Below are 16,592 nucleotides of genomic sequence, written 5' to 3'. Positions count from 1 at the left end.
AGACAGTCCGAGTTGAAGATGTAAGGATAATGGGTTGGCACTTGAGGTGGCCAAGGAGATTTCAGTGTGATTTTGCCATTTTAATCAACCTTTCTTTGCGCATAGAAATATGTTGATACACATTGAAACACACCTATTGAACTTAGATCAGATTTATTTTGTTTGGCTGTGAACATGTAATTGAATTGAATTGAATTTATAATCAGATTCCAGTGTGAACAGGTCAAGGTCCTGATGTAAACTGCATTATGAATTTCTATCTACAGTGACGTAAAAGTCACATGCATTCTAAGGTGACTGTTCACACTGAGGTCTCACTGCAAAAAAGAATTCCAGGATCAGATTCCATGTGATTTGCACTCATGACAAAATCTGATCTGAGACAAGGCCTGGACACGAGCATTCAACAATGAATGCTGGCTTGCTACCTGTCAGGTTAATGTCAGTAAGCAAGCTAGTGTTCTAATTTTGCCTGGAAGTGCAGATTCACTTTTCTGCCATTTTATAGAGTGACCTAAGCTTAAAACTATATTGGTTTTTGTGTGGAAATAAAGGTCAAAGGTCAGTGTCTTAAATCACTTTGGACTGAATAAATCAGTAAAGAAACATAACTAAGGCAGAGGCGTCCAAAGTGTTTTCCTTGGGGGGCCAAAAGAAACTTAATGGTGGGCCACGGACCGAAAGCAAACACCTATTGTATTGTATGGTATGGTATTGTTAAGTAGTAACCTGGTATGAGGATTCTACATTCCCTTAATGCAGTGGTTCTCAATCATTTTCTGTCATGCCCCCCTCTAGGGGACAGAAATCTTTTCACACCCCCCCTGAATTGAAATACTATTGAGAAACCTGATAATATTTATTTATTTATCTGTACAAACCACTGTATGAGTTGCTGGCACCAGCATTCTGCATACAATCACCTGATTATCAAAATGGATTAATAAAATGAGCTGAGATAACATCTGCAGCAACTTAAAACAATTTCCAAGTTCAGTTTATTAACTCAATTTGTAACATTTAAACAAGACTGCTCAGTTTGGGTGTTTCCCTAAAAAAAAAAAAAGAACAAATGATTCACTGGGATGTGCATTTTTATAGACTAACACAGTAACATTCAAAAATAATTGTTTTTAACTGTAAACATTGGTCACTTGTCAGCTTCATCAGCTTAATCCTTTTCAAAAAGGTATATGACTTTTTAACATTTGTTTTTTTTGTGCGAAATTTGCAACAATATTACTTATATTTAACGTTTGTCTGTTAGATGTTCTGTGAGTTGTTCTCAGAGGTCGTCTGAAATGTCAAATATACGTCTCCCGATCGTGTCAAGAAAAAGAAAGAGAGACAGTATTCAGTGTCTCAGCACTTTTCTCACCTATGACTGTGACCATGTCCAATGCTGCCGGAGTATTAGCTCCTCTGCTATTGTGTGATGGTTTTTGCACCTTGCGATGTGGCGGTGTTTGTATGAGGCTAACGGTGCGTTTTTATTTACTGATGGCACGCTCACTAAATGACCGGCCTGTTGGCGATACGCATCGAGTATCCGGTGAAAAAAGTCCAGTGGCTTATTGACATAACTGGGGTGTAAGGTCACCAGGTGCTGTCTTACTTTGTTTGGTTTCATGCTGTCCACTGCCAGAGTTTTTAGGCATAAAACACACACAGGTCTTTCCTCATTTCCGACCGTATTCACGGTAAACCCAGGGCTGTGTAGGCTTCGTTGTATTTCCTGGTCTTAATAGGTTTACGCCGGTTACCGTCACTTGCTTTTCTTGCCTCTGACGTCTCCTCTGTTTTTCTTTTCACTCCTGTCATAAACTTCTCCATCTCTCCTCCTCCGTCAGTCCCCCCCTGCCTCTCACACCCCCCCACTATTTGAGAAGTACTGCCTTAATGAATGACTTCTTGCGTTTAAACTGTGATTTATATGATAGTACTTTAAGTTTTAAGTTTGTTTCCTTTCATTTGCCACAGTCAGATGTGCTCAAATATTAGATTGGAGCTGGTTCATTTTGTTTGTATTTCACAAGACGTTATTTATGTCTCTTATGTCTTTTTCTTTTAACATAAATTCTGATTAAATATCCAAGGATAGGGAGCAAACCTACACTCTTTCTCCTGCCTTAATCTACACATGTACTGCCTCAAACACATCTGTTTGTTCTCTTTCCTCTGGCTTCTTTGGGCAACATTACCACATCTGTCACCTCCCCTGTAGTCCTAATGTTCTCAAACTGTCCTCCATACTACCCAGTTTTGAGAGGGACTGACTCTGACTCACAATTTGTTATTCAGATTGTATTAAGATGATGGTGTGCACCTTGATTATTATTTTTGAGGGCAAGAGTTTTTCACATAGAAATCACTTAGAGCAGGGGTTCTCAACCTTTTGCAAGCTGGGCCCCCCCAAAGCTGGTTCATTGCAGTTGGGGCCCCCCCTCCTCCTGGCGCCACCCTCACTACACCACCTTGCATAGATAGATAGATAGATAGATAGATAGATAGATAGATAGCCCTAGGCTAGGCTATTATTTTTAGGCCCACACTATTATTATTATTATTATTACTATTATTATTATTATTATTATTATTATTATTATTATTATCATAAGTAGCGGTAGGTAGGCCTATTGTCATTACTAGGTTATTGTTATAATTGGCAGTAGCACCAGACTTCTAATGTGAGCTTGCAGGCATTATTATTATTATTATTATTATTATTATTATTATTATTATTATTATTATTATCATCATCAGTAGGCCTATTATCATTACTAGGCTATTGCTGTACTTGGGAATTGGCACCAGACCTCTGATATGAATTTATGCTTTATTATTGTTATTATTACTAGGTCTAATAGTAGGCATATCATCTGCAATTTTTACAGAAGATTGCAGGTAGGCGATGTTAAAGGGACACTTCACCCATTTGCATTAAGCTTTGTATCATTAGAACCCCAGTCATATTTTTTAATGGTCGTGCATCATTCCCTCACTTTCCCTGAGAGGGGAGAAATAAGGATGTTAGTGTGTCACTTCCTGCTTCCAGTGATGTAAAAATCGTCATTATGCGTCATTGGAAGCAGGAAGTCTCATATCTCTGTAGAGGGGGTGAGACTACAAACACTACTTCCTCATTTTTTTTTCACTCACGCTACAGACCTATTACAGATCAGTGGGTGGGACTTCACCTGCAGAAACTAAAAAATATAACCGCCATCTTGTTTGGAAGCTAAGCGGAGGCGCTGTCGAGCCAGACATTACGACTATGGTAATCAATGTAATATGGAAGAAATTTTGAAAGTATGATGGTCGAATCAGATGTTCGTGGCTACCTTTATGAGCCGCAATATAGCGAGCAGTGGCTGAGGCTGAACAGGGCTAGGCTTCTGCAGCCGAGGCAGAGGACCTGCCTGTCGCGGACGAGGAGCCCGGACTGGCTCGAGCTGGGGCGGACTGCTGGTGCCTGTGCTCTCACTGTGCGCCTACGGACACACAGACGTCTGACTGTCAAGTGAGTGTTTCCATTGTCTGTCTTATAACAACGTGGCATGTATGTACACAATTTGTTCAAGCATTATCACAAAGTTATTAATACGTAACGTCAGCCAACTGAACTAACATTATCTTCTTTACTGCACAAACAGCTTGCAGTTGCATTGCTAACTACTGTGGCACGCTAAACACAAAGACCATGCATCGCTAACTGTGTGCTCAATGTCTTGTAGACAATATCGCCTAACAGCCTTTCTGGAATGGGTCCTGCAAGGCGAGAGATTGGGTCGAGGCCATCGTGTCGTTTTACCCGCTGATGTGGTGCAGGCTATCTGACAGAAATATCCAGCTCCAGATGGCCAGTACTGCGGCACCGAGGAGTTGAGGACGCTCAGGAGGAACTATAACTGTCATTGTTAACATATTTATTTTTGTTGTTGTTGATATATTTCTGTAAATAAATGGTTTACATTCACGTTGTTGTAGTCCTTGATAGTGTTAGTGGGAGCGGCTTGCGGAGCTGTGCATTGTGGGAGTTGTTGTCTTTAATACAAATGCGCCCTAAAGTCACTTTCTGTCTTTTCTCGGTCAAATAGGCACCAAATTCAAAATGTATGTTACATTTCGACTACATATATAACCCACTTTCAATAAATATTAATGTTTCCACGGGTGAAATGCTCCTTTAATGTGAGACCTGAGCCTGTTTTGCCTTGCAAAGATCCTCAATTCTTGGCGCAATGTCTGATAAACATAGCCTCAAATCATCCTCGATTTGTGCACGATTGCGGTATTTCATTTTGAGTGCAGTCATTTTTGAGAATCCTGCCTCACACAAATATGTCGACACGAAAGGGAGGAGAATCTTCAAGGCGACGTCACAGAGTTGAGGGTATTCCTGCATCAGTGCTGCCCAGAATGACGAAAGAGGGCAGGAGGTAAAGAGTTCCTTCAGCCTACTGTCACTCTTCAGCTCAATAAGCTGTTCCTGCATATCAATTGACAGCTCGTTTGCTGTGCACACAAATGGATCTCGAACCCACGCAGAAGAGCGATAATCCTCTATAAAGTACGTCGCAAATTGTTTTCTCATTGCTGACAGGTGCTCAGACGCTGATTGAAATAGAGAGGAGAAATCGTGTGACGTGCACAAGCGAACCTGGCAAGAGACTAGACTAGAGTGAATGGAGCTATGACGCGTGTGCGGACGCTTATATAGTAGCACTTACGTGACGTCACGTCACAGGCTCAAAATACTACCCCCTGTATTGGTAGATTTGAAATGAAACTGTGTGGTTGATTTGTTTGTGTGTTATAATAGTCCAACCACTTGCATTTCGACATGGGGGGAATTTTCGTGATTTTCTTTTTTTTTTTTTTTTTCAGATTTTTTTTTTTCTTCCCATCCTGTAGCCTACTCGCGCCCCCCTGGGAGAGTGTCTGCACCTCCCCCCCCCGCTGGTTGAGAACCACTGGACAGACATAAAAGCAATAAGGACCCACATGTCCACCTACAGTTACTTTCCAAATGTATTAAATAGAAGCAAAACATTATATTTAATAAAAACTATCCCAACTCAAGGTATGACTGAAATAAAATAACATGTATATTGTTTTAAATGTCATCGGAGTAAAAGTTACTGAAATGAAACTTCTGTAACAAAAACCGTCAAGAAGTAAAGTGCACACAACTAAAACCATACTTCTCTACTTTCCGCTTCTCTGCAACTGGCTCCAAAATTTGCTAAATTTTAAATTCAATTATTTATAAAAGTCTTTGTTAAAGTGCAATTCTTCATTTAGAACACAATGAAGAAATAGGTAAATTATTCACTAGAAAAAACTGTCAAAAATTACAAGGACACAAATAGACAGTCAGTGGCAGAGAGGAATGTGAAAGTAGTTTTCTGTTCCTGCACTGCTGGAAATGCAAACTGTATTAAAAGGATATTATTTGTGCCGTGTAAGATTATTTGTGCTGGCATAAAAACAGACTACTACAAATATGTGCTGATCATTGCCAAGTGGACTAAGCTAGTTTGGAATTATGTGGAAGACACTTATAGGGCCCTGGAGAGGCATGCTGCTGATGAGCTGTGTAATGAACCCCACATCCTGGATGGCTCTGCCTGCCTGTTACAGGAGGGTTCGGCTGGGATAGTGGTTGGCCAGACGAGTGTGACAGGTGCCATGTCTTCCAGGTAAAATTAAAAATTAATAAAAAACTGTGAAACATACTGTGATCTATTATGTGTGTGTGTGTGCGCCGAGTGCAGCAGCAGCAGCAGCTCTTGGCTGAAATAACCTGCACATGTCTGCTCAGCTCATTTCACAAACAGGTGTGACAAGGCCCCTGCCTGCCACGGGCACACGCAGGTGTCAACTCTTACACAAGTGCATTTTTTTGGGGGTCCGGTACATATTACTGACCTGTTCGTGTGCAGGTGATAACCGCTGTGCAAATACTAGGGGTGGACTAGACTAAGAACGTGAAAACAAAGGGTCAGATTTGTGACCACTGATTAAAACCTTGGACCCATTGAGAAAGCTTTAAGCTCCCGACAAACCAAACCAACATCAAAGAACTAGCGGCGCCTGTGTGTTGGCCAAAAACCCTGGAACACAACGCACTGACTGCAACAAACAGCTAACTAGCATGTATGTCCTGCCCTTGCATGAGAGGTGATAACTCTCCATACCAGCAAATGGTAGTGGACAAAAGCATCATTTCCTGAATCATGCTGATTAGCTGGTGTTCAGTTTCTTTATTCCAGATAACCATGGTTTGAATCAGTGCATTTCAATGATCAGATGAGATGAAGTTTACAAATGAAACAATCCTTTCATGCATGCCCATGACGACATCACTTGATGCTTTGCTCACCTCCATTTGTCTGGTCATACACTGATTCGCTTAAGCTGAACAGCCAATCTGAGAGATTTTTCTCACCAATGGGGTCGGTTTAAAAAGAGCACAGAGCACGAACAAGCCCACCAGAAAAGGGGTTAAAAGATGTACTTGAGCACTGGGCCCTTGCAGGATCGTGGCTTGTAGGCCGTCTTCATTCGGTCTGTCTATTGTGGGTGGCAGAAGAATGAGCAGAGGAAGAGGATCTCCGAGCCAGACAGGGGAGAGAAAATTGCCTGTAGCCTTGTGAATGTAATAGGGGAAGGCAGTGATGCGTTTCCGCCAGGCTCGTCTGGTCACCAGGGAGTTTCTGTCTCCAGCGTTCGCCACTCGCTCTCAACGGCCAGAAACTTCTCCCGCTCCTCCTCGCCTTCGCCTTAGTTTTCCAGTTCTCTCCTCTGCCTCAACTCTGCTCGAGGTAAATATAACAGCAGCCTCTAGAGAGTGGGTGGGTGTACGTTTTCAGCTCGATGGGGAGTTTGTGTTTGTATGTGTGTAAATGTGGTTTTTCTCCCACCCTTCTGCAGAGGGCCATCTCTTTCAAGCTAAATCTGCTCGCTCGCTGTGGGCCTGTCTCTGCTGGGCATCTGCTAATGCCTGCTCAATTACATCCAGTCCTATCTCTGGCTAGGAGGGCACACACACAGAGAATGCAGCCTGATGTACGTTGTGTGTGTGTTGGGGGGGTAGACACCTTTGAAGTCCTGCAATGCTGCCCGAGATGCGTAGTTCAACGTCGCTAGGAGGGAAAAAAGCGAGAGGATAAACACACAAACCTGTCAGAGGCCAAAACAAGCTGGCCTCTTGGTTTGATGCTCTCAGGGGAGGCTGGAGATGTAGTGACGTATTACTGTGTGTGTGTGTGTGTGTGTGTGTGTGTGTGTCACAGGAGGTGGTGGATGTGGTTGGAAGGGTTAAATGATCAGGCAAACCTTCAATTTGTGCGACCCGCGCTACGCCGTAGCTGTGGTTCATTAGGGAGGCCCATTTAGGCGGTGAGATCCAGGGGACTCTGTTAATTACACCGTTCAGAATCCTTGATGGGCCTATAAGGCCGCTCGCACACAGCGGGAAGGCCCCCCTGTACCGCACGTCTCTGTGTGTGTGCTGTTGGGTGTAAACACATGCTACAGGAATGCAAGCTCATTTGAATAACATTAGAAATGTGTGCCAAATTATAACTTGCAGTTTGGTCTAATAAGTTTTCTTCTGGAGGAAACTTGGTGTGGCAGACTTCCTGTCAATGAGTCCCAAACATGACACCTCACTAATACTGTTATCTAATGTGATTCATACAGTAAAGGCATATTCAGTGAGTTATCAGCTCATTCAAATGAATACATTCTTTGTACTTATCTCCAGTTAGATGATAAAAAACTATTTCTGGATATTTTATGACTATATTACTGTAATCAATTAATTTTGGTTATCAAACTTTATAGTTATTCAAAGATAATAGAAAATGACTTTAATTAGATCCTCGGGGCACCATCCTTAAATAAGGGAAACAAAACCAATAATTGATTAATTAGTCTCATAAAAAACACCAAACTACTAATTTAGAAATATGATTAATAATTAAATTAATAACTATAACCAAAATCTTTATTATTAGTAGAAGTCTTTGAAGTTCTACATAGAAGAGGTTGGTATCACTGACTTTTGTACGAAATTAAATAGGCCAGCATATGTAAACACATTTATTAAAGGAATAATAAAGGCAAACAGAGGAAAATACACTTTATACAATCTAACTTAAAGGAACTAAGTTAGAGGAGATAGGGGTGTGCGTGTGTGTGTGTGTGTATGTGTGTATGGGGGGGTTGCGCGCCAGGAAAGGTGTGTGTCCTTTGTCCTCTGACCAGATGTTTCAATGTATGAAACACGTGTTGGTGAGAGACAAAGAGCATGTAGAAGCGGGAGGGTTTGAATCCCTCTCCTCGTGTGTGTGCTGAGGTTTAGGCCGAATATGTGTGTGTGTGATCGTAGATTAACGGTGCCGTTAAAAGGGAGTTAGTTGCATGCAAAGACGGTGTCTGTGTGAAGCATAACATTAAACTAACATCACCTTAGCACTGTCTGAAAGACTACAGTTACTACAGTAACCTGAGTGAATCAAATCAACACCACAATACCACAACAACCTGAATAAAACACATCAGTAACATTAACAGTAATTAAACAGTCCTTGTTTAGCCGTTAACTCTGTTAAGTTATCTGTCTGTGCCCAGTACCGACGGTCCAAAGGAAGATGAAGAAGAGTCGCGGGTGCTGCGTGGATCAGCTGGTAGTCCTGTAAGCCAGGCTGATCAGAGTTGTGGTTCTGAAGTCCAAACTGTCTCTGCTGTGTGATGTCCGCTGGCTCAGGTAGCAAGAGGAAAAGGCGTTTCGCTCGTTCCTCTGCAGAGTTAACGACTCTGCGTTAACGTTGCGTTGCTCCGGTAAAGTCTGCTGGAAGACTTTCTGTTTAAAGCTACAGATGTTGACTCCCATTAGCGGTGTGTTGGCCAGGGATCGCAGGAAAAAGCAGGCTCTCGTGCGAATGAGTGAGTTTCTGTTCGATGGACTTTGCCATCACTGAGTGAATGTGTGTGAAAGGGTGAATGTGGCACGTAGTGTAAAAAGCGCTTTGAGTGGTCGGAAGACTAGAAAGGCGCTATACAAGTACAGGTCCATTTACCATTTACCATCAGGTTACGGTCACAAGAAGTGGCCAAATAAGGTGACAGGAAGTGACCCGTCACAATAAAAGTCCAGTTAAACACTTCAAATGAAGGAGTTCATGTTTAAAGGTCTCCTTTGACCCTACAACTCTTATTAGTGCACTACAGTACCAGCATGTCTGACCAAAACAATAAGCACTAGGGCTCACCAGACTGCATTGAAAAAAGCAGTCATTTCACCTCGCAGATAATCATTAAACACACTTCAAACTGGAAGAAAACAAAATTCAACTCATAAAAAGTGTCTTTGTTAGTCTCTCTAATAATCACCAACACTGGATTGGTCAAAACACATCCTTAATGAGAAAATACCTTTGAAACGGGCTGCTATGGCTGCCATGTAAAGTTAGCTAATTCTTGGGAACAAATGCCACCTGACTCCATAGACAAGAACTGTCATTTTTTAAAAACAGCAGTTTCAGTGGCTCTACTCAGCTGCACACGGAGCAGACCGACTAGGGAAACAAACCACAGCAAGGTTGCAATACAACACAGGCAGAGGGAGTGTGACACCATAGCTCAACTTTATGTTTACATAGAGAATAACTGTTTGCTGCTATACTAATGTTTTACAACCTCATCTGTAGAACCATTAACCCTTTAAGCGCCAAAGTCGCAAAATTGCGACAGGACGCGGTACTGAATCAAACAGCTGTTTTCTCCTAATAGAGTGTTATATCTCATTCATACTCCCCTCCACTAGTTGGCAGACATCCCATACTTAGACCTTAGCTCAGAAAAACATCATGTTTTAATGCAAAATGTTCGAGGAAGTTCCGTCCAAACTGTTGGGTGAGAAACCTGATATAGTGCACCAGAGCGCTATTTATGCTGAAGCGGTATTGCTGGATTTAGGAGTTATTGAGACGAAATAAACGAAAATGACAAGCTAAAAGTTGATGCTTAGGGAAGTGATGGGTCTCCTATTCGGTGATCCTGATTCTAAAGGGGAAAATCTACCTTTGGGAGATGACGGCCGGTCGTTTAGTGAGCGTGATGCGTCTTTGCACCGGCGCTGCCGGGCAGAGCGAGGAAAACACTCAAGCACAAACACACAACTCTTTGCCCAACATAGGTGGGAGTACTACACGAACTCGTAGTATCAGTAGGTAGTAGGGAGGTAATAGATGTGGTAGAAGTAGCGGGGGTGGTGAGAATAGCGCTGGGTTAGTGTTCACTCTTTCTACCGCGCTGGTCACGGTGCGTCCATCATATTATAATGATGATAATAATAATAATAATAATAATAATAATAATAATAATGAAGAAGAGAATAAACAAGAAAAGAAAAAGTCCTCCAATGGGGGGGGGGATCATAAAAACGCCTACTGTTTTACGTGAGTTTTGTGGTAGTAATAGTTCTAGTTTACGACTGTTGGCTTACAATTTACTTTTCCCTGTTCATTTGATATGTGGACAACATAACAAATGGATGGAGGGGGGTGAATCTGATGAAATAAGTTCAACTCTCTTTCAAAATATCAGGTATTTCATGGAAATTATATAATCCAATATGGCCGTCACCATATGACGTCATAATATGCAAATTAGATGGGAACATTTACTCCCTAGATAAACTTTAGGTCATTCTCAATATTTGTCTCATTTACACTTTGTCTCTATCTCAAACCACTTTCAAGCCAGAGCCTCCTGAAATTTAGATGTCAAAATCTAGTATTTTTAAAAATAAAACCTGGCGCCTAAAGGGTTAAGCCAAGTTAATATATCTGTTAATTTTCTATTTGCATTTGTCACACAAGACCAGATTAAACTGTGTAAATGAAAGATTTTACTTTGACAAGTTTCTCAAGTCTGCCTTGTTCCACCTTCACAGACTCTCTGGCCAGGCTCTCATTCTTGTGAGAGCCAGGCAAATAAAACCAATACTATCTAGAGATACCACTAGGTAACTGGGAAAAAAAGTTTGGGTGTTGTTTCTGGGACTTGAAAGTTTTTCACAGTAGGTCTTTAAATATACCTGTAGTAAAATGAACTGTTTCACTCAGAAGGTGTTAATACAGTTATTGACACATTTACAAAACTGCAAGTTGCATAAATCACATTTCGAGATTGCTCATTTGTACGCAACCACCCACGAGTCATTACACATAAATGCACTGTTCCTTTTTTGATTAGCACATTTTATGAAAAGCTCAAATAGCCAAAGCTGTATCAAATGATGATCACAAACATGATTATATTAGTTCAGTCAGGACCCTTCGTCAAAACTTAATTCCAAGCAGAATTACATTTGGGTATGGCCGTCGGGACCTCCTTGTCCTTCCGCGGCCTACGTGGAAAACCTAAGGCAGGAGAGCAACCCCTGCCCTCCATGGCATACATGGAAAAGTTTAAGACAAGGAAGCACCCCAGGGTACAGAACAGAGCAAGCATCAATGGCAATCAGAAAATGACATTGATTAATTAGAAATATAAAAGGGGGCTGGGGTGGAGGTGGGTGCAAAAGGCTTGTAGAGGCAGCAGAGATAGGCAGGCAGGCTAACACAGCTTAAATAAGGCGCCATGTAGATGTTAGCCAATTGGATGCTTGAGGAAATCAGGTGAGCTGTCAGCTGACTGTGCATGGTATCCAATGGGAAGCTTAGAGGAATCAGCTGATGTATGTTTATGACTAGCTGTGATCGTATGATATAGCTGTAACTGAAAGCAAGCCTGACTCGTGCCCTGCCTGAACTAACGCTATGCTCAATTTCAGTCAGGACCACTTTGTCAAAATCTTATATTCCAAGCAGAATTACATTTGGCGGTATGGCTCTGTTCTGGGACCCCTTGTCCTTCCGCGTGCCTAGTGAAAACCTTAAGGCAGGGAGAGCACACCTCCCTTCCAGCATACATGGAAAGTTTAAGACAAGGAGAGCGGCAGCAGAGACCCCAAAGAACCATAAACCCCCTTCCATGAGCTACATGGAAGTGCCAGGAGAGCGCAAATTTTTGTAAGAAATAAATAACAGTAATAAAGCCAATAATTTATGCAGATACTAGTTAAGTAACTTGGCTGAGGATTAATAAAGAGATCCCTCAGAAGTTATGCTAGAGTGTATTTAAATTAAACCAGCAAAAACATATTTCCCGAACAGAGGGTTATATTTGGTGGTGTGGCTCTGTAGGGACCTCCTTGTCCTTCCACGTGCCTACTGAAACCTTCCATGTGCATACATGGAAAGGTTTAAGACAAGGAGCGGCAGCAGAGACCCCCAAAGAACCACACCAGGCAACCTCCCTTCCATGAGCTACATGGAAGTGCCAGTAAGAGGAGCCAGCAGGACTATAAACCAATACGTCTAAGCAGACACTAGTTGAAGTACAAGGCTAAGTATACTAGAGATATCCCCAGAAATTTGCTATACATTAATGAATTTAAGCCGGAAATTACAAGGCACTCATTGCTTTTGAGCATCAAGATTTGCTTGGCCTCAGGCAGGAGGTATCGTTCGTAAGCAGATAATGAGCATTTACCCAAGCCTTAGCGTCGAGACAGGAGCTACGGATGCTGCATTTATGCGAAGAATGAGTTATTTTAATGTAGATTAGCTAAGCCAGATCGCATATACTGAGCAGTAGATAGCCTGTATATTGCATGGTTGTGTTTACTCTAACACGGTTTGAAAAATGGGGGCAAGTCAGGCTGGATGGCGCTGCCTCCGGGCACAGCTGGCGAAATTCTGCGATTCAAACGGGACAAAAATCAGCAATTGTTATCCAAGCCTGGAATATGAGCTGCTCTAATAATGAATTTACCCAACATAGATAACCAAGTGAGGCGTCTTACAAATCTATTAATGAATGGAACTGAAGAACGCCCTTGTAAATGATGTTGGCAGTTGCCTCATTGTCGAAAAAACATGACATGTTCCCATGACCAGTCTCTTCCCCACAGAAACATGAAACAATTGTGCATTCATTAAAAAAGGTAGAAGAAGCATTAGCTGGCAAGGATGACAGGATTTAAGCCATATGTCTGTGAACCACTGATTATTAAAATACCCCCCAAAACCTACGGAAGGGTGGTTATCATACAGGTCAATCATGCCACTACTACTGTATGTTTGAATGAATTATATCTCCATTATTTCTGTACCCAACACCGAAAAACTTGAGGATCCATTGCTCTTCCCTAAATGCCCCTCATGTCTGCTCTCTGTCTTCTAAGCTCAGCAAAGCTGTTCATTAGTGATCTAGTAGATCATAGCAGTCACACTATTAGACCTTGCTGTTGACATAAAGCTTCCAGGGTGAACTGGCACACAGTGTTCGATTCATTTATATGTACTCAATATGCTGCGTCTTTTATAATTAATGGCAAATGATGATTTTAGCTGCTCATTGTAAAAGAAGGAGATGCCATACCATTATCACACAGAAGAGATCAGGACTGGGGCTCGGATCTGCAGCCCTTCTCCAAGCTCACCATATCATGGAGTTCTCTATAAATCGGAGAGGTCCAGAAGCCTGGATATAGGGAACTTCCCTGGGGAATAACACACATGCCAACTTAAGATGTCTAAGCAAGGAGGGGAGTTCTCTTTTGAAATTACTACTGCCTGCTGCTTTCATTTCCTCTTTGGTGCAATTTTTCATCAGTACACTATCTAGAGTGAAGCCTAGACTCTAGCCTTACAGGCCTGATGTTTCTCCTTGGCTAGCAGAAGACCTAATGTTTAAAGGTATATTTAAGAGCAAAAATGCATGGTCTGATTTTGAATTGATAGTCAACTAACAGAAAATCGTCTACGAGATGGACACGAAAGCAGTTGCAGTTATTTAAAAGAATCCAGCAGAGAGCCTCTGACAGTGTCAAATATGTGGGGCTGCTGTAACAACCGAAGGTGAGCCTAACTGAAAGTACATTTCTCTTCATTTAAACCAAACAGATGCCAATGTGAAGGTGTAATGCATGACTTAAATGCATCTGTGACATCTGCCTTGGCTAGCGCCCCTACATGCTTCCTTAATCAACTGATGGCATTGTAGATTATAGCATAAAATAAGGAAAAAGTGCCAGAGGATGTAGCCCCTTCAGACCCGCCTATGTTCCAAGTGTAAAAAAAAAAAAAATAATTTTTTCCCCCATCCTTTATGCAACCAGAAATGAGAATCAATAAAAATAAAAATTATTATTATTATTTTTTTTTTTAATCAAAACCCTTTAATTGTTATTTTCTTGTCCATTTCAATGGACATCGGGTCCAACAATTCTTAAAATACCAACATCATATGACAACATCATACCTATTTTTGTCTGTTAAATGTTGCAAAAAGAAAAAGAAGCCCCTGTCAAGTGACGTCCATTGTAATGGACACAGGGTCTGAAGGGGTTAAACTATTTATGCCTTAGTTTTGCCTTTGCAAGAGCAGATCAATTAATGTTTTTTTTTTTCCCCTGAATATCCCTGGTAGCTATACCTTAATGCTTGTTGAGAAGGCGATTTATGAATGGACCAATATGAACCTTTTGTTATCCTTCTTCAGTAAAGCCTCGACTATCTCAGCTCTTTCAAAGCAGATTGTAGGTTTTGGCAACCAAGTCAGCCCAGCTAAGAACCATGAACCAACCCTATAACAGAATGCTTTCTTAGCGCCTTCCCCAGCTCAGGGACGTTTACTGGGGTTGAAGGTTTATCTCTCATGCCCCCTTTTTTGAGAGGCAGCACGTTCTTCCCTATGGTGATTGGGACTGCACTTCCCAGCATTCTCGGCGGGAATGTGACGCCGTCAAACAAGCTGCTGTGACGTCATCGTCAAGCGCTGCACCTGTGGGACCACGCGCTCTACCTGCAGACAGCGAAGGGAAACAATTGCGGAGGAAGACTGGCCGGCCTTACCCAACCGAACCCTGGACCCTTGAACCCATGACGGCAGCGACAACCGGATGTTGGACAGAGCTGACAAGCAAGACAGGTGGAGCCGGCCGCTGCGCCGGACCCGCGCTCCCTGAAAGGCAGCGCAGCGCAGCGCCGGGCCGGGCCGGGCCGGGACCGCAGCGGAGCCGCAGGAGCAATTCCTCCCCCTTCTGCGGACCCTCCAGAACCAGAGCAGCCGGACACAACTGTTGTTCAAGCGACACTCTCCCCAACAGCCGAGATCTCTGCTGAGACTTCCAAAACAATCCCCCCCCCCCCCTCCTCCCCCCCCCAAGGAAAAAAAGAAAAAACCACCGACAAACCACAAGTAACGCACACAACATCCTGGCACAAAAAAAGGCTTGTAGAGGAGCAGCAGAGATAGGCAGGCAGGCTAACACAGCTTAAATAAGGCGCCATGTAGATGTTAGCCAATTGGATGCTTGAGGAAATCAGGTGAGCTGTCAGCTGACTGTGCAGGTATCCAATGGGAAGCTTAGAGGAATCAGCTGATGTATGTTTATGACTAGCTGTGATCGTATGATATAGCTGTAACTGAAAGCTAAGCCTGACTTCGTGCCCTGCCTGAACTAACGCTATGCTCAATTTGTGATCGTGCCATGTCACACGTAAACACACTAATTTTCACAGTGTGGGTTTTTTTCCCCACTTTCCAAGACATATATGATCTGTTATATTTGAATTGTTATCCAGCTGAGTTTCAGCGTGTTGTTTTGATTTATTTGTTGTTTTCTTTTGTTCCTTCATTCTCTTGACTGGGCTTTGAGCAGGCATGTTTTTCTAAGTTCTGTGGTTTTTTATCTTGCTTGCGCTAATTACTATTTATACAGCGTCCCTTTATTTCTGTTAATTATGCTCTCATCTCTGAGCGTTTTTCTAAACTCTTTCACTACATCTGTATTCCAAACACAGTGCTGATTACTTTCTTTGGATAATTTCACTGCAGTCTTTATTTTTGGTCCAAACAGGTCTGTATGTAGTTCAAGTATTGCCTGCAAATCCATGTCTGGCTGAATGACAGCATAGTCAAAGTGTTTGACATTACATCAATACGCCAACTTATGAATTGAGCTGACTTAACAACTCCAACGCTGTCGCTCCGACTTACAATTACAAGTCAGCCCAGGCAGGTAATTAAACGCTGCAAAAAGCTGCGAATTCTCCCAAAATACACCAAACCGCCTCCAACAGACGACATGCACAACATGATTTTGCAACGTGATCAGCGGTGAATATTCAAATGATCGCTGTAAATAGATGACTAAATTAGAAATCAAACCTGAAGAAACAATTTGTTGTAATGACAAGCTCCTTCAAAAGACCACAGCATGCCTGCCTCCTCCTGCATCTTGACAGCCTTTCTTCACATCTCAGGATCCTGACAGGGCTTTGTACGCGCCTTGTCACCTCAAATCTGTCTGCCACTGTTATCCCCCCCCGCCTCCATGTTTCGTCTTAGAAAGACACTGTTAATGTTAGATTTCATCAGGCAGCCATTTCCTGGTTGTTCAGGTGGGGTCCCAAACTGAGGACTCATAGCCACACTGGCTTTTTTAGTCCCTCCACCGTATCTGATAC

General features: G+C 42.4%; 1 protein-coding gene across 1 annotated transcript in view; it reads right to left on the bottom strand.

The window, feature by feature from the left end:
• LOC127375101 (uncharacterized) overlaps positions 1 to 16,592 on the bottom strand; it is a 249,471-nt gene that overhangs the window by 83,368 nt on the left and 149,511 nt on the right. The gene's annotated exons all lie outside the window — the stretch shown is intronic.

Source organism: Dicentrarchus labrax, unplaced genomic scaffold, assembly GCF_905237075.1.
Source record: "Dicentrarchus labrax unplaced genomic scaffold, dlabrax2021, whole genome shotgun sequence".
Classification (NCBI taxonomy): domain Eukaryota; kingdom Metazoa; phylum Chordata; class Actinopteri; family Moronidae; genus Dicentrarchus; species Dicentrarchus labrax.
The sequence above is the reverse complement of the archived record's forward strand: the minus strand, read 5'-3'. Positions and strand labels throughout refer to the sequence as shown.